The sequence below is a fragment of the Delphinapterus leucas genome, chromosome 7, assembly GCF_059928025.1.
Source record: "Delphinapterus leucas isolate spDelLeu-1000000601 "Yukka" chromosome 7, BTC_Dleu_Yukka2, whole genome shotgun sequence".
NCBI lineage: Eukaryota > Metazoa > Chordata > Mammalia > Artiodactyla > Monodontidae > Delphinapterus > Delphinapterus leucas.
Genome location: NC_143135.1, coordinates 3,342,322 through 3,356,638, shown reverse-complemented (window position 1 = coordinate 3,356,638; position 14,317 = coordinate 3,342,322). Strand labels below are relative to the sequence as shown.

The 14,317-nt window shown below is 50.5% G+C and overlaps 1 protein-coding gene and 1 long non-coding RNA gene across 10 annotated transcripts in view; one reads left to right on the top strand and one right to left on the bottom strand.

Moving 5' to 3' along the window:
* Positions 1-807: 807 nt before the first annotated feature.
* LOC149748665 (uncharacterized) lies at positions 808-9,658 on the bottom strand. Of its 3 annotated transcripts, none has more exons than XR_016393740.1 (5): positions 8,536-9,658; positions 7,710-7,841; positions 3,029-3,322; positions 2,417-2,641; positions 808-1,461 (listed from the first exon to the last, which is right to left on the bottom strand). It is a non-coding gene; the product is annotated as an uncharacterized LOC149748665 (long non-coding RNA). The 3 variants fall into 3 exon arrangements; XR_016393741.1 differs by having other exon boundaries at positions 2,417-2,602; XR_016393739.1 differs by having other exon boundaries at positions 2,417-3,322.
* An 882-nt stretch (positions 9,659-10,540) lies between these two features.
* CTTN (cortactin) overlaps positions 10,541-14,317 on the top strand; it is a 33,259-nt gene continuing 29,482 nt past the window's right edge. For 2 of the 7 annotated variants that reach the window (XM_089914360.1, XM_089914364.1), the window contains exon 1: positions 10,541-10,647. The gene's annotated coding sequence lies outside the window, so the exon portion shown is untranslated. Of the gene's footprint in view, positions 10,672-13,674; positions 14,268-14,317 lie in introns of those variants that run through there. The other 5 variants (XM_089914363.1, XM_022591134.3, XM_089914359.1 and 2 more) reach the window with 4 other exon arrangements.

The following is a 14,317-nucleotide window of genomic DNA, read 5'->3' as shown; positions in this document are numbered from 1 at the left end:
GTGGTTAAGAATCCGCCTGCCAATGCAGGGGACACGGGTTTGAGCCCTGGTCCGGGAAGGTCCCACGTGCCGCGGAGCAGCTACGCCCGTGCACCACAAGCACTGAGCTTGCACGCCACAACTACTGAAGCCTGCGCGCCTAGAGCCTGTGCTCCGCAACAAAGAGAAGCCCCCGCTTGCCGCGACTAGAGAAAGCCATGCACAGCAACAAAGACCCAATGCAGCCAAAAATAAAATAAATGAAATAACTAAATTTATATATAAAAAAAAGAAAACGTAACTGAGGAATTGTAGTATTACACTACCTATAGGGCCGAAGAGATTTTAGTCATCAATTCTCCAACATCTTAATTTTTTTAATTTAATATTTATGTATTTGGTTGCATCGGGTCTTAGTTGTGGCAGGCAGGCTCCTTAGTTGCAGTAGGCAGGCTCCTTAGCTGTGGCATGCAGACTCAGTTGTGGCATGCATGTGATCTAGTTCCCGGACCAGGGATTGAACCCGGGGCCCCTGCATTGGGAGTGTGGAGTCTTAACCACTGAACCACCAGGGAAGTCCCCACCTTATTTTCTTTTTAATGTTTTATTTTAATCAAAGTAGTAACGTGTATATCACTTAAGTGAGACCCCAGCGGCCCCACTCTCTGACTTCCCCTTCTGTGGTCCATGTGCAGCTGGGTTAACTGTTTCCTCTAGTTGCTTCCTTACTCCTAAGTAATTTGTGCTTAATGTGGCCCCTTGATTCACCAATTTTATTTATTTATTTATATTTTTAAATAAATTTATTTGTTTTTATTTTTGGCAGCGTTGGGTCTCTGTTGCTGCGTGCGGGCTTTCTCTGGTTGTGGTGGCTTCTCTTGTTGAGGAGCCCGGGCTCTAGGTGCGTGGGCTTCAGTAGTTGTGGCTCTCGGGCTCAGTAGTTGTGGCGCACATGGGCTTAGTTGCTCCACGGCATGTGGGATCTTCCCGGGCCAGGGCTCGAATCCATGTTCCCTGCACCGGCAGGCGGATTCTTAACCACTGCGCCATCGGGGAAACCCTTGATTCACCAATTTTAGACTTTGCAGATTGGCAACTCTTCATGGTAGATGGGAATTTTAGCATTCCTCTGCCCTGCCCTTTCCTCTCCCAACACAGTTAAATCAAAGTTGGTTGAATCCACGTCCACTGTTTCCATTAATAAGGATGTAAATATTATCTATTGCCAAGCCAAGTGGATTACTGTGATTACAACAAAAAAGGCACGTGGAAAGACAGTATTCCCCAGTATTTACAGATGAAATAATACAGTGTCTGGCATTTGCTTTAAAATAACCCTGGGGCAGGGATAAGTCAGGATATGGATCAAACAAAATTGACCCTGTGGGGAGATCACTGTTAAAGATGGGTGATGGAAGTGTCCATCGACAGATGAATGGATAAAGTAGATGTGGCACATACATACAATGGAACGTTACACAGCTATACAAAGAAACAAAATTGAGTTATTTGTAATGAGGTGGATGGACCTAGAGTCTGTCATACAGAGTGAAGTAAGTCAGAAAGAGAAAAACAAATACCGTATGTTAACACATATATATGGAATCTAAAAAAAAAAAGTGGTTCTGAAGAACCTTGGGGGCAGGACAGGAATAAAGACACAGACTTAGAGAATGGACTTGAGGACACGGGGAGGGGGAAGGGTAAGCTGGGACGAAGTGAGAGAGTGGCATTGACATATATACACTACCAAACGTGAAGTAGATAGCTAGTGGGAAGCAGCTACATAGCACAGGGAGATCAGCTCGGTGCTCTGTGACCGCCTGGAGGGGTGGGATAGGGAGGGTGGGAGGGAGACGCAAGAGGGAAGGGGGATATGTGTATACATGTTGCTGATTCACTTTGATATACAGCAGAAACTAACACAACATTTTAAAGCAATTACCCTCCAATAAAGATGTTAAAAAAGAAAATAAGATGGGTAACGGTTTCATGAAGGTGTATTATATTAATCTATTTTTGCATTCGTGTGAATTTTTTTAGCATAACAAAAATCTTAATAGTTATTTTAGGGGCATCCTCCATGTGACAAACTGTCTTAGCCTGGACTAGATGTCTGGAAATTGCTTCTTGGCTCTCACTTTGGAATGTAATTTAGCCTAGTTTTGAACTTTTAAGCAAGCCACAGTGTAAAACATTTTACACCACAGCTCAGCATGTATACACTACGTTTCATCAATTTTATCATGACCGTTTTTTCACATCTTTTTACCCGTGAAGTCAGGATGTGTCTTACAAGCAATGACATCTTAGAAATACAGTATGTGACAAAATACCCCCTAGGCTGCAGATTCTTTGCTGCTCCTCTCATTGAGAGGTGGGGTCTTAATCCCCCCCTCCCGACCTCCTTAAGCCTGGGCTGGCCTCAGTGACTTACCTGGTTGACCAACAGAATGTAGCAGGTGTGATGTTCACGGACCTCTGAAGCGAGGTCAGCAGAAGCCTTGCAGAAACCAGCCACCGAGTAAGAAGTCCAGCTACCCAGGCCCACCATGCTGTAAGGAAGCCCAAGCTGGCCCCATGCAGAGCTGTGCAGAGCGAGGTCCTCGCGGCTCTTGCCAGCCTATTGGAAGTGAAGAAGCCAAGTTGGACGTTCCTGTTCCTGAAGACATGATGGGGAGAAGAAACGAGGAACGCACCCAGCAGACAGAGTCAAGGCCCCAGACATACGGCCCTAATCAGTTCATCCAGCCACGGCCCAAAATTTGATCTATCACAGCCGAGGCTCCATCGAAAACAAAGATGAGCCACATCCCCTGCACTTTCCAAACTCCTGATCCAGCGTATGAAGTTTCAGCATAAAATGGTGGTGGTTTTTCACCATGAACTTTTGGAGTGCCTTATTACACAGCAATAGATAATTGCAACTATTATGTGTGAAATGAACTCATATATTCTATTCTGCCGTCTTATATACTTTTTATGCTGTTTTCCTCCCCCAGAAAATCGATTTCACAATTCCCTGAAAGATCGCCATCTGCTATCTTACCTGTTGCTTTGTAAAAATCCACCCCAAAACTTAGTGGTAAAAACAATGATTTCTTGTTTCTCTTGCTTCGGTGGACTGGCAATCTGGGTGGTTCTTCTGCTGGTCTTTCCTGGAACCACTTACGAGATGGCAGTCACCTGACAGCTCTTGTGGGGCTGGGAAGTCCGAGATGGTCTCAGTCAAGTACCTGGAAGCTGGTGCTGGCTTTTGGCTGGGAGGCCTGGGTTCTCCTTCACGTGGCGTCTCTCACACTCCAGGAGCTTCTTCACAGCCGTGCAGTCTCAAGTTCCAAGACTGCAAGACCAGAAGCAGCAAGGCATCGTAAGGGCTAACACCGTAATGTTAAGGATCCTTAACATTATGTTTAGAATGCATACAATGGGACTTCCCTGGTGGTCCAGTGATTAAGACTCCGTGCTTCCACTGCAGGGGGCACGGGTTCGATCCCTGGGCAGGGAACTAAGAACCCACATGCCGTGCGGTGTGGGGGGACACTCCCCCCAAAAATAGAATTCATACAATGTCATTTCTGCCACGTTCTATTGATCAGAGTGTCACAATGCCAGTCCAGATTCAAAAGTTTGGAGAAATAGATCTGTTTCCTGATAAGCGGAACAGTTATGTCACTGCTGTGGACTGAATGTTTGTGTTCCCCCCGCCAATTCATACGTTGAAACCTAATGCCCAGTGTGATGGCATGTGGAGGTGAGGCCTTTGGGAGATGCTTAGGTCCTGAGGGTGGAGACCTCATGAATGGGATTAGTTTTCTTATAAAAGAGACCCAGAGAGCTCCCTCGCCACGTGAAGACACTAGGAGAAGCTGGCCGGCTATGAATCAGGAAGCCAGCTCTCACCAGACACCAATTCTGCTGGCACCTTGATCTGGGACTCCCAGCCTCTAGAACTGTGAGAGAGAAATTTATAAGCCACCCAGCCTAAAGTATTCTGTTATTATAGCCCAAACCGGCTAGGTCAGTCACACAACAAAGAGGGGTGGACACACTGAGGGCTGTATGAGTCTGCTCTGCCTGCTACAATACAATGTCACACACGAGGGGCTTTAACCAACAGACATCACTGTCCCCTGTCCTGGAGGCTGGAATTCCAGATCCAGGTGTGGGCGGGGCCAGGTCCTCCTGAGGCCTCTCTCCTCGGTGCGCGTAGACGGCCGTCTTCTCCCTGTGTCCTCACGGGGACATCCCTCTGTGTGTCTGTGTCCTTTTCTCCTCTTCTCATAAGGACACCAGTCCTATTAGGTTAGGGCCTCACCCTTATGACCTCATTTAACCTTAGTTACGTCCTTAAGGGCCCTATCTCATCTCCAAATACAGTCACATTCTGAGGAGCTGGGGGTCAGGAACACCATTCAGTCCATAATAAGGCTCATTATTATAGCACCTACAACACACTCTCGGAAATACTCTATCACGTTCCAGATTGACGGTTATTTTCTCTCAACACTTCAAAGATACTAGCCCACTGTCACCTGACACACTTTAGGCAGAGGGCATGTCTGTAGTGGGGCTCATTGTCATCCTTTTGTAAACCATCTGTCTTTTCATTTTGGTAGCTTTTTTTTTTTTTTTTTTTTTTTTTTTTTTGCCGTACACGGGCCTCTCACTGTTGTGGCCTCTCCCGTTGCGGAGCACAGGCTCCGGACGCGCAGGCTCAGCGGCCATGGCTCACGGGCCCAGCCGCTCCGCGGCGTGTGGGATCTTCCCGGACCGGGGCACGAACCCATGTACGCTGCATCGGCAGGCGGACTCTCAACCACTGCGCCACCAGGGAAGCCCTCTGGTAGCTTTTGTGATTTTTGATTCTTGAGAGTTTGCAGTTAATATTGTGTTTCTTGGTGCATAGGTGACCCTTGAGCCACTCAGGGGTTAGGGGCGCCAGCCCTCCTCAAAGTCAAAAATCTGAATATAATTTATAGTGGGCCCTCTGTAGACGCGGTTCCTCCACAGCCATAGCTCCACAGCCGAAGATTCAACCAACCTTGAACCATGTGGGTCTAACGCATTTACTGTTGGAAAATAATCCATGTGTAAGTGGACCCGCAGCCTCAGCCTGCCCACTGCTTTGCATTTCTGTTCACTTTTGGTCCACAGAGGTATTCACCTTGGAGCATGGCTGTACCTTTTTGCTTTTCAAAGTTTACATCGGTTCTATAGTTGCTAGGTGGCCAGCTGGTCTTTCCCACACCTTCCTGAGGGGCAGAAACAGTGCTTCAGCGGGGGAACCTGCCACACCTTTTCCCCAGAAGTCACTCTGAAGCATGGTCTGTCCTCCCCGAAGCAGCCAGAGTGGTCTTTGTGCGTCACAAAGCTCACGCCACCTTCCTGCTGACCAGTCTCCTGTGAGCTTTGGTTATTCTAATCTGGACAATGGAAGCAGTAATTCCAGCTCACTGAATGTGGCATATGTATTATATAATTATGTAATATAATAAATATTAAAAATATAGCTCCAGCTCATCGAGAGAAAGCAGATGAGTGGTTGCTTGGGGTGGGGTGGGGTGGATAGAAATTGATCACTAACAAGCAGGGTCTCCTCTGGGGGGGATGAAAATGTTCTGAAGGTCGGTTGTGGTGACGGTTGCACTGAGACAGGCTGGGACCTGGGACCTGGGACCTGGGACCCTTTGCTGCAGTGCTTACATCTGGCCAAACATCTCCTCGAGCAACAAAATACAAAGAAACTTTAAGGGACTAAAAATAACTGCGTGCATGTACAGTTGGGGCAATTACGGACAACAAGATACAAAAAGCCCCAAAACCCAACTGCCACTTCTGAAGAGCCGGGAGCAGAAGCAGGGTACTGCGCATGACCCCTGCACACACCACGACCAAAGGGTTGGGCGGGGCTTCCCTGGTGGCGCAGTGGTTGAGAGTCCGCCTGCCGATGCAGGGGACACGGGTTCGTGCCCCGGTCGTGGAAGATCCCACATGCCGCGGAGCGGCTGGGCCCGTGAGCCGTGGCCGCTGAGCCTGCGCGGGGGGTCCGGAGCCTGTGCTCCGCAACGGGAGAGGCCACAGCAGTGAGAGGCCCGCGTACTGCAAAAGAAAAAAAAAAAAAAAGGGCTGGGCAAACCCCCTAAGTCACCGCTCCAGCCCGACCCCAGGACACACCCCTACCCGCCCCCCATAGAGGGAACCAGCTGCCCCCCTCGGGAAGTGAGCAAGGGAACCTCTTACTTGTTCTCGCACCCTCCTGCTGCAGCGGGGGCCCCAGTACAGCCTTGCCTGAATTTCTTGTCTGGCCTCTGATCCATTTCTATTGATTAAGGGGGCCAAGAGCCCTGGAGGATAACAGTGCCACCTCCTGACAGTGCTAAAAAACCACTGAATTGTATGCTGTAAGTGGGTGTGTTGTATTTTGTGTAATTATAGCTCAATAAAAACTACTCTTAAAAAATAATTTCAACGCATCAAGGTGTTTTGAGGGGAAAATGAAATATCCTATTGGTGTTCTGAGACTCCACTTCTAATGTCGGGGTAGTCCCCCCCACCCCCCACCAACAAACAATTCTCAGACACCGGCAGGGCGCCTGAGAATTCAGCTCAGTTCTCACGCTACCTGCTCCGAGGTGGCGTCAGAGCCTGAAGGTTACAGATTCAGTCGCACAGCTCCCGCCCGCCCACTTCAGACGTCAACTGCAAGTCTAGGTGGCTACCTGCGCTTCTGACTCACCGGCTACAGACTGGAGGTTCCCACGACCTCCTCCTTGGACTTCAGACACCAGCCCCAAGTGCAGGTTGTCACCTGTGCTTCTAAGCCACTGGCTATAAGTCAGAGGTTCCCAACCCTCCTTGGGATTGATGAATTTGCTAGAGTGGCTCACAGAACTCAGAGAACCTTGTCACTTACTAGATCACAGATTTATTTTAAAAGGTTATGAACTCAGGAACAGCCAGATGGAAGAGATGCACAGGGCCAAGGTGTGAGGAAGGAGTCAGAGCTTCCATGCTTTCCAAGCAGCACTCTCCCCAGATCTGCACACGTTCACCAACTCGGGAGCTCCCAGAACCCCGTCCTTTTGGGTCTCTATGGAGGATTCATTACACATGCACGATTGATGAACTCTTGGCCCTTGGCGATTAATTCAACCCGCCGTTCTTCACTTCTCCCCTCCCCAGAGCTCAAGGGTGGGACTGAAGTTTCCAACCCTCTGGTCACTTAGTTGGTTCTCCTGGCAACCAGCTCCCATCCTTAGGTACTTTCCAAAAGTCAGCTCATTCACATAACGAGACGCATTTATGCTCTTAACAGTTAGGAAATTCCAAGGGTTTGGGGAGCTGTAAAACAGGAACTGTGAATGAAGATCAACTATATATAAGAAATATACATTTGGTCATCTGAATGACCAAATACATACTTCTTTATAAAAAACTTTTATTTTGGCCGCGCTGCGTGGCTCGCGGGAATCTCAGTTCCCCAACCAGGGATTGAACCCGGGCCACAGCAGTGAGAGCCCGGAATCCTAACCACTGGACTGTCAGGGAAGTCCCCATATTTCTTATAAATCACAATATCACACTTATACTTTAAAAATCTCACAGTGCTGTCTGACAAAGCCAGGCTGTCCCCAAATGTTAGTTCCCCTACTTCCAGGTGGGATACTTCCCTCTGCCTCTACAAGGATGCAGCCATGAGCCATTGCGGCCACTGACTTTCAACCTACCCTGAAAGGAGGTCAGGGTGGAGATCAGGAATGAAGTGCTCTGTGCTCTGGGAAAAACCGGCAGAACAGGTCTTCAGATAGATATTTTCAGGAGAAGATTTTCTGAGTCCAATTTCTTGCATCTTCTCACACCTAGAAAAGCACTAAAATCATTAACAGGGACATCTGCACCTTGTGACTAGCAGCAAGCCTCTGTGAAAATGTGTGTTTGACTGCATGTACCCCTCCCTTCACTAAAATCATATGTCTACTGACCGCCGCCCCCCGCCCCCAACTCCACCTCTTTGGAGCAGTTCCTCAGAGCCATCTGAAAGGCTGTCTCTCAGACTGTAGTCCTCACTTTGCCCCAAATGAAACTTAACTCACAGCTCTCACATTGTGCATCCTTTTTCAGTCAACAGGGCCAACACTTACTGGGCACGAACTGTATGCTGGGCCCTGGGCTAACCAAGCAACATGGGACCTGCATATTACAATCTCCAGGAGACAAACAGCTAGCTGCACAAATGGGGAGACCGGGGCTCAGAAAGACAGAGTGACTGGCCACGGTCACAAAGCTAGTAGGCCTTGGAGTTGGGATCTATTGTCAGATCCTCTGCGTCCAGAGCCCAAAATCCTATATCAAAAGGGAGCCTTCCCTTAGTCCACCAAGCAATTAGCTTGATGCCTGACTGCACACAGCACTGCGCTGTCCGTGGTAATGATGGAAGCGAAAACACTTCGATTCTATCCATCTGACCTCAAGGTTTTCTACGCGGACCCCGTTCTTTGCCACCTCTGTGCCTTTGCTGCAATCGCTCCCTCTTCCCGGGATGGCCTTTCCTACCTTTTTAAGTCCTTATTCTGCTTAGTCTTAAAGCTTCTGCTCAAAAGCCATCTCTCCAGCATCACTTCGTGGACCTCGTTTTGACATGCAACAGGCCCCTCAAAGGTACCAAGTCCACAAACGTATCCTCACTCTTCCATCGCAATCTTGGTGCATCTTCTCCCCCACCCTCCAACCCTCATTCCCCACCCTGCCCATCTGCCCTGTCTGAGCATCTACTCAGATACTAGGAGTCATCCTTTTGGAAGGAAAAATTCCAGACTTTAGAATGGGCAAAAATGATTCTTAGGTATTCTTTTAACAGAATGCTGGAGCCTCTGATAAACATGATTCTACAGGATGTGTGCCTTTGTTATTTTTGCCTAGATTATTCCGTACCTCTGTAGAGGTAGAAGTTAACCTGGAGGAAACAGACAGCAATGCAAATAATTTGCACCCACAGAAAGGTAGATTACCTGTGTCCAATGAAATACAACTGACATTGCCCTATGGATAGACCGGTTTTTGCAAATTCATTTCAGCATGCCTTTGTCTTCCCCTCTGAACAAGTTGTAACACATTTTTGCTTCATTTATTATTAAGTGAAATAAGATCTTTGACATGTGTTCATTTTACATGTGTATGAAAATCATGATTTTATCTTTAAAAAATTATCCTTTGACCCCTGACATCTCCTTCCCCACCCCATACCCCCAGTCCATCCTCAAACCTGACAATATAACTTCCTAAATGTATCTTGTACCTACTCACTTCTCTCCATCTTACTTGCTACCAACAGTCTGCCTGAACTGGTGGTAGCAAGTAGGATATTAGGATCCTACCTGGCCATCTTCCCATCCACTCTCCACCCAGCAGCCAGAGGGATTTCATTACAGTTCAAACTGTATGATGTCTCCCCTCTGCTTAATCTCCTCCAAGGACTTCCCGTTTCTTCTAGAATAAAGACTAAGGTCCTTGCTCTGCCCTCCCAATCTCTACATGACCTGGCCCCATCTTGCCCCACGACCCTGCTTCATCACCACACTTCTGCTGCACTGAACTTCCTTCAGTTCCCATGTGGCAAGACCTTTCCTGACTCAGGACCTTCGCACAGGCTCTTTCCTTACCTGGAAAATTTTTCCCTTCTTACCTTGTTTACTTCTGTTTGGCCTTCAGACCTTAGCACAAATGTTAATCGCTCACAGAAACCTCCGATCTCCTGGATGAGCTCGGGTCCCATCTTCTCCCCAATATAATGTCATGACCTTTGACTTCTTCTATAGCATATACCTTGTTTCCTAAGTATATACTTATTCGATTAATGCCTGACCCCTCTTCTAGGCTGAAAGGTCCCTGAGGGCAAGGGCCACGTTTATTCTGCTGACCTCTATTCCTGACACATATCTGGCCTTCTCTGGATGGACAGGTGGACGGATGGGTGGGTGGATGGGTAGGTGGGTGAATGGATGATGGATGGAAAATGGATGGAGAAGACGGATGGATGGATGATGTACGTATGGGTAATGGATGGTCAGATGGATGGATGAGGAGGGCGCTGTTCCTCCTAGGTGACTGGCCGTCACAGTTACCTCCTGTGTCCTCAGGGCTCAGCGCACTTGGCATTGTCCCCTTTCCCGGCTCATTTTCCCTTTGCTCCCTCGGGCTGTGCTATGAATTCAGTATGAGCACCTTGGATTGTGTCCATCTGAGCACAGTCTGGCCCGCGCATGGTGGGCCTAAATATACTCTGTACAGTCATCTAACTTTTAAGCATGCTTTGCAGGCTGGCACCTGGGCGGAGCTCGCGCCTGCGCCAGCGGTGGGCGCTTCCGGCGCCACGTGGACGAGGGAGGCTGCAGGGACCGCGGGCCAGTCAGCCGGGGTTTGACCACGGTTCCCACCCCGCTGTCTCAGCAAGGCCGTAGGCCTCTGACCGGGCGGGGGCGGGGCGTGCCGGCGGGGCGTGCCGGCGGGGGCGGGGCCTCGGGGACCCGGATGCGGCCCCGCCCCCGCCCGCGGAACCGGAAGTGGAGAGGGGCGCCTAGGAGCGGCAGCAGAAGCGGGAGCGGCGGGAGGTGGCGGCGCGGCGGAGGCAGGGCGGAGACGGGCTGGACCGGAGCGACCGCAGTGGTGGTGAGCGAGCGCGCCTTCCGCCAGGTGGGGAGGGCCGGTTCCTCAGTTGCGGTCCCGGGGCGCCGCCGGGTCCTGAAACGGGAAGGAAGCGGCGGCCGCGGCGGTCTCGCCGCATTTCCGCTCGCGGTTTCGGGCGCGGGGGGAGCGCGGGCGAGGCTTCCCGGGGCAGGGGGCTGTGGTCGGAGAGAAGGGGATGGGCTGGCTGGGGGCTGAGGGAGGGGCTGGGCCGGAGGGAGAGGCAGAGGTCAGAGGAAAGGGGGCGGGTTGGGGGAAGGGGAAGGGGTCGGGGCCTGAGGGGGAAGGGCACGCGGTTCTGAGCGGTCGGGGGCGATGGAGGGGGAGGGGCCCGGGGCTGCGGGCAGGAAGGGGGAGGAGAGGGACCAGAGGCGGAGGGGTCCGGGGTATGAGGGGAGGGTGCCCGGGTCCCTAGGAGGAAGGGGCCAGAGGGCCGAGGGGGTCTAGGGGAGGGGAGGGGAGGGGCCCTCCAGGAGGGGGCGCAGGACCCGCAAGGTCGGGGGAAGGGGCAGAGAGAGGGCTTAGGGGGAGAGGTCGGGCCCCGAGGATTTAGGGGAAGGGGGCGGAGGGCCGAGGGAAACTAGGAGGAGAGGGGGCCTACGGGGAGGGGATCCAGGACCTCCTGGAGGGTTAGGAGACGGGGGCAGAGAGCCGAGAGGGAGGGGCCGGGGCGGAGGGCTGAGAGGGGGACTAGGGTAGGAGAGGAGCCCTACAGGAAGGGGTCCGGGACCCGGGGGGGGGTCAGGGGCGGAGGGGCTGGGGTCTCCGGGCGGCCGGGCGGGGCAGTTCCCACCCCGCTCCCGGGCCCGCACCTAGCGGGAGGTGTTGCAATCAGGTCAGTGGAAATGCAGCGACCGGCGCAGCTGCAGAGTTGAGAGGCTGTGGGTTGGGAACAGCCCCTCCTCTGGGGGTGCTGGAAAGGAGCTGGAAGGGGCTCTTGGGGAGTATTCCGACGGGAGCTGGATGGCCCCGCCGGAGGGTCTCGGGTGGAGGGGGACAGGGCAGGGACCTGGCCGCGTCGGGCTCCGGGGCGAGGAATCCTCTTCCCGCTGGACGCAGCTCCGGAGGCGTCCCTGGCGAGCGCTCCCCGCTGGGGCTCCGCGGTGACTTGGTCCCGCGGAGCTCGGTCGGGGCTTAAGCCGCCGGGGCCCGACCGCGTGATTCGGCCCGGCGGCCCCGCAGGCCGGCGCTGGGCCGGGCCTGACGGCGGGGTGAGTCACCACGCCGGTGCCGCAGGTGGGCCTGCTCCTCTCCTGGATGGAAGGTACTCCCGGAGCCCAAGGAGCAAGGAAGGGTCCTAAAGGCCCCTCCGGACACAAGAGTGAAGAGCGGAGGATGCAGGGTTGTCTTTGATGCTCTGCCCCTCCCCCCCTCCAACTGGCAGTTTGCCCGCACTACCTGTGACTTTTAGTTGAAACATTTTGCTGGACGTATCTATAAAACACTTAAATTGTATGAACGGCATTGGTGATGCAGATCTTTGGTCCGTGGCACTCAGTAGGGGCTGGGGAGGCACATGGTTGAGGGAGAGAATGGTGGTGAGCCCCGGGAACTGCCTTGTGTTGCAGTGGCCCATGTCCTGGGGGTGGCGCGTTGTCCACCAGGTTTCGGTGCTCTGAGTCACCTTGGAGGAGGCCCAGGTGGGAGGGGAGTCCTCTGAGCAGTTGTGGTGCAGGGAGTGGGCCTTGTGATGGCTGTTTTGGCTGCTCAGATACCTTTCTGTTCCCTTTGGCTTCCTGCTGCCCTGGAGAGGGTGAGGTTAATGGAAAGCTAATTGTGCGTGGGTGGTTTCGTCACCTCCCAAAGAAACCCTGTCCCCGTCCCCCAGCCCCCAGCGCTAAGCGACCACCAGTCTACTTTTGGTCTCTGTAGATTTGCCAGATCTGGCCATTCATGTAAATGGGACTGTGTAATATCTGGTCTTCTGTGTCTGGCCTCTTTCACTTAGCATAATGTTTTCAAGAGTAATGCATGTTGTAGCGTGTGTCAGTACTTCACTCTTTTTATTGCCAAATACTACTCCATTGTATGCATAGACTACCTGCTATGTATCTATTACATAACATGGACATTTAGGTTATTTTCACTCTGGGGCTGTTAGGAGTAATGCTCTATGAACATTCCTTTACAGGTTTTCTGTGGAAGTTTTCATTTCTCTGGGTATATACCTAGGAGTGGAATTGCTGGGACATACGGTACCTCTGTGTTTAACCTTTAGAGGAACTGCCAGACTTTTTCATTTTACTTTCCCACCAGCAACATAAGAGGGCTCTGATTTCTCCACACCCTTAGCAAACTTATTATTGTTTGTTTTTTGGATAGTAGCCATTCTAGAATGTGTGGAGTGGTATCTCATTGGTATTGATTTGCATATCCTTGATGGTTAATGATACTGTCTTTTCTTGAGCTTATCATCCATTTCTGTATCTTTGGAGAAATGTCTGTTCAGGTCCTTTGCCCATTTAAAAATACGGTTAATTGTCCTTTTTATTATTGAATTGTAAGAGTTCTTTATATATTCTCTATATGATTTGAAAATATATGTGTCTCTCTGTGAATTATTTTCACTTTCTTGGTAGGTGTCCTTTGAAGCACAAAGTTTAAAACTTTGTCCAATTTATTTTTTTCTCTTTTCACGTGTGCTTTTGGTGTCATATATATAAGCATTATTGCCAAATTCAAGCTTATAAAAATCTATGCTTATGTTTTTGTTTTTGTTTTTTTTTCCCCTAAGAGTTTAATAGTTTTAGTTCAGACATTTAGGTCTTTGATCCATTTTTCAGTTAGTTTTTGTGTATGGTGCGAGGTAGGGGTCCAGAGGCATTACCTCTGGATCCAAAAAGTCCCAGGCTTTTAATTTTTCAAAAACTTAAAGTGTTGAGAGGGTAATAAATTATTGTAGATTTGAGCCTGTCACTGGCTGCCCTGGGGTAGACGTTCACAGACGCTGGCTGATAACTGCGATACCCGGAATGTACTAAGCCACCTGCAGAAGCTAGGGTTTCCGGAGGGGAAATTGAGTGTGAGGAGGGCCAGCAGAGCATCACCCCTCTAGTTCCTAAAGCGTGGCAAGCCGTGTGCCGATACAAATGGTGTTTGCCTGTGACTGCTTTGTTCCTGGAGAACAAGGAGATTGTATTCGTCTGTAAGGCCTGGCAGTGCAGTGTCCAATCAAGAGGTGCTGGGCTGGTGGCTTGGGGAATTGGAGTCTTGGTCCTGTGCAGTAACCATACCCGTTCATCAGAGATGCAGCCTGCTTCTCCTTTGCTCCCCGAGTGCCCCTCTTCACATTCCAATAGCCGTCGCCACGCTGGGTTTTATCCCAGCCACATCATGATCCCTTCCTTCAGGGAGTGCTTCTCTTATGTTATTTTTTCTTAAAAACCCAGGGTAATAGAATTTTATGAGTTTTAGTAGAGTCATAAATTAGGATGGACCAGAAATGGAAAGCAATCAGGATTCTAGCAAACAGGAAATGTATGTTAGCAATTGAGGCAATAGTTTCTGATTGCATTAAGAAGAAACTTCAAACAGTTATAAATCTTTTGGAACCTTCTTATTTTCTGTAGTTTCTCACTGTGGCTGAAAATCCGTTGGGTTTTTTGGTTAGTAAAATGTAACTCTTCCCACCCTCCTTTCAGATTGCTCTGCAAAA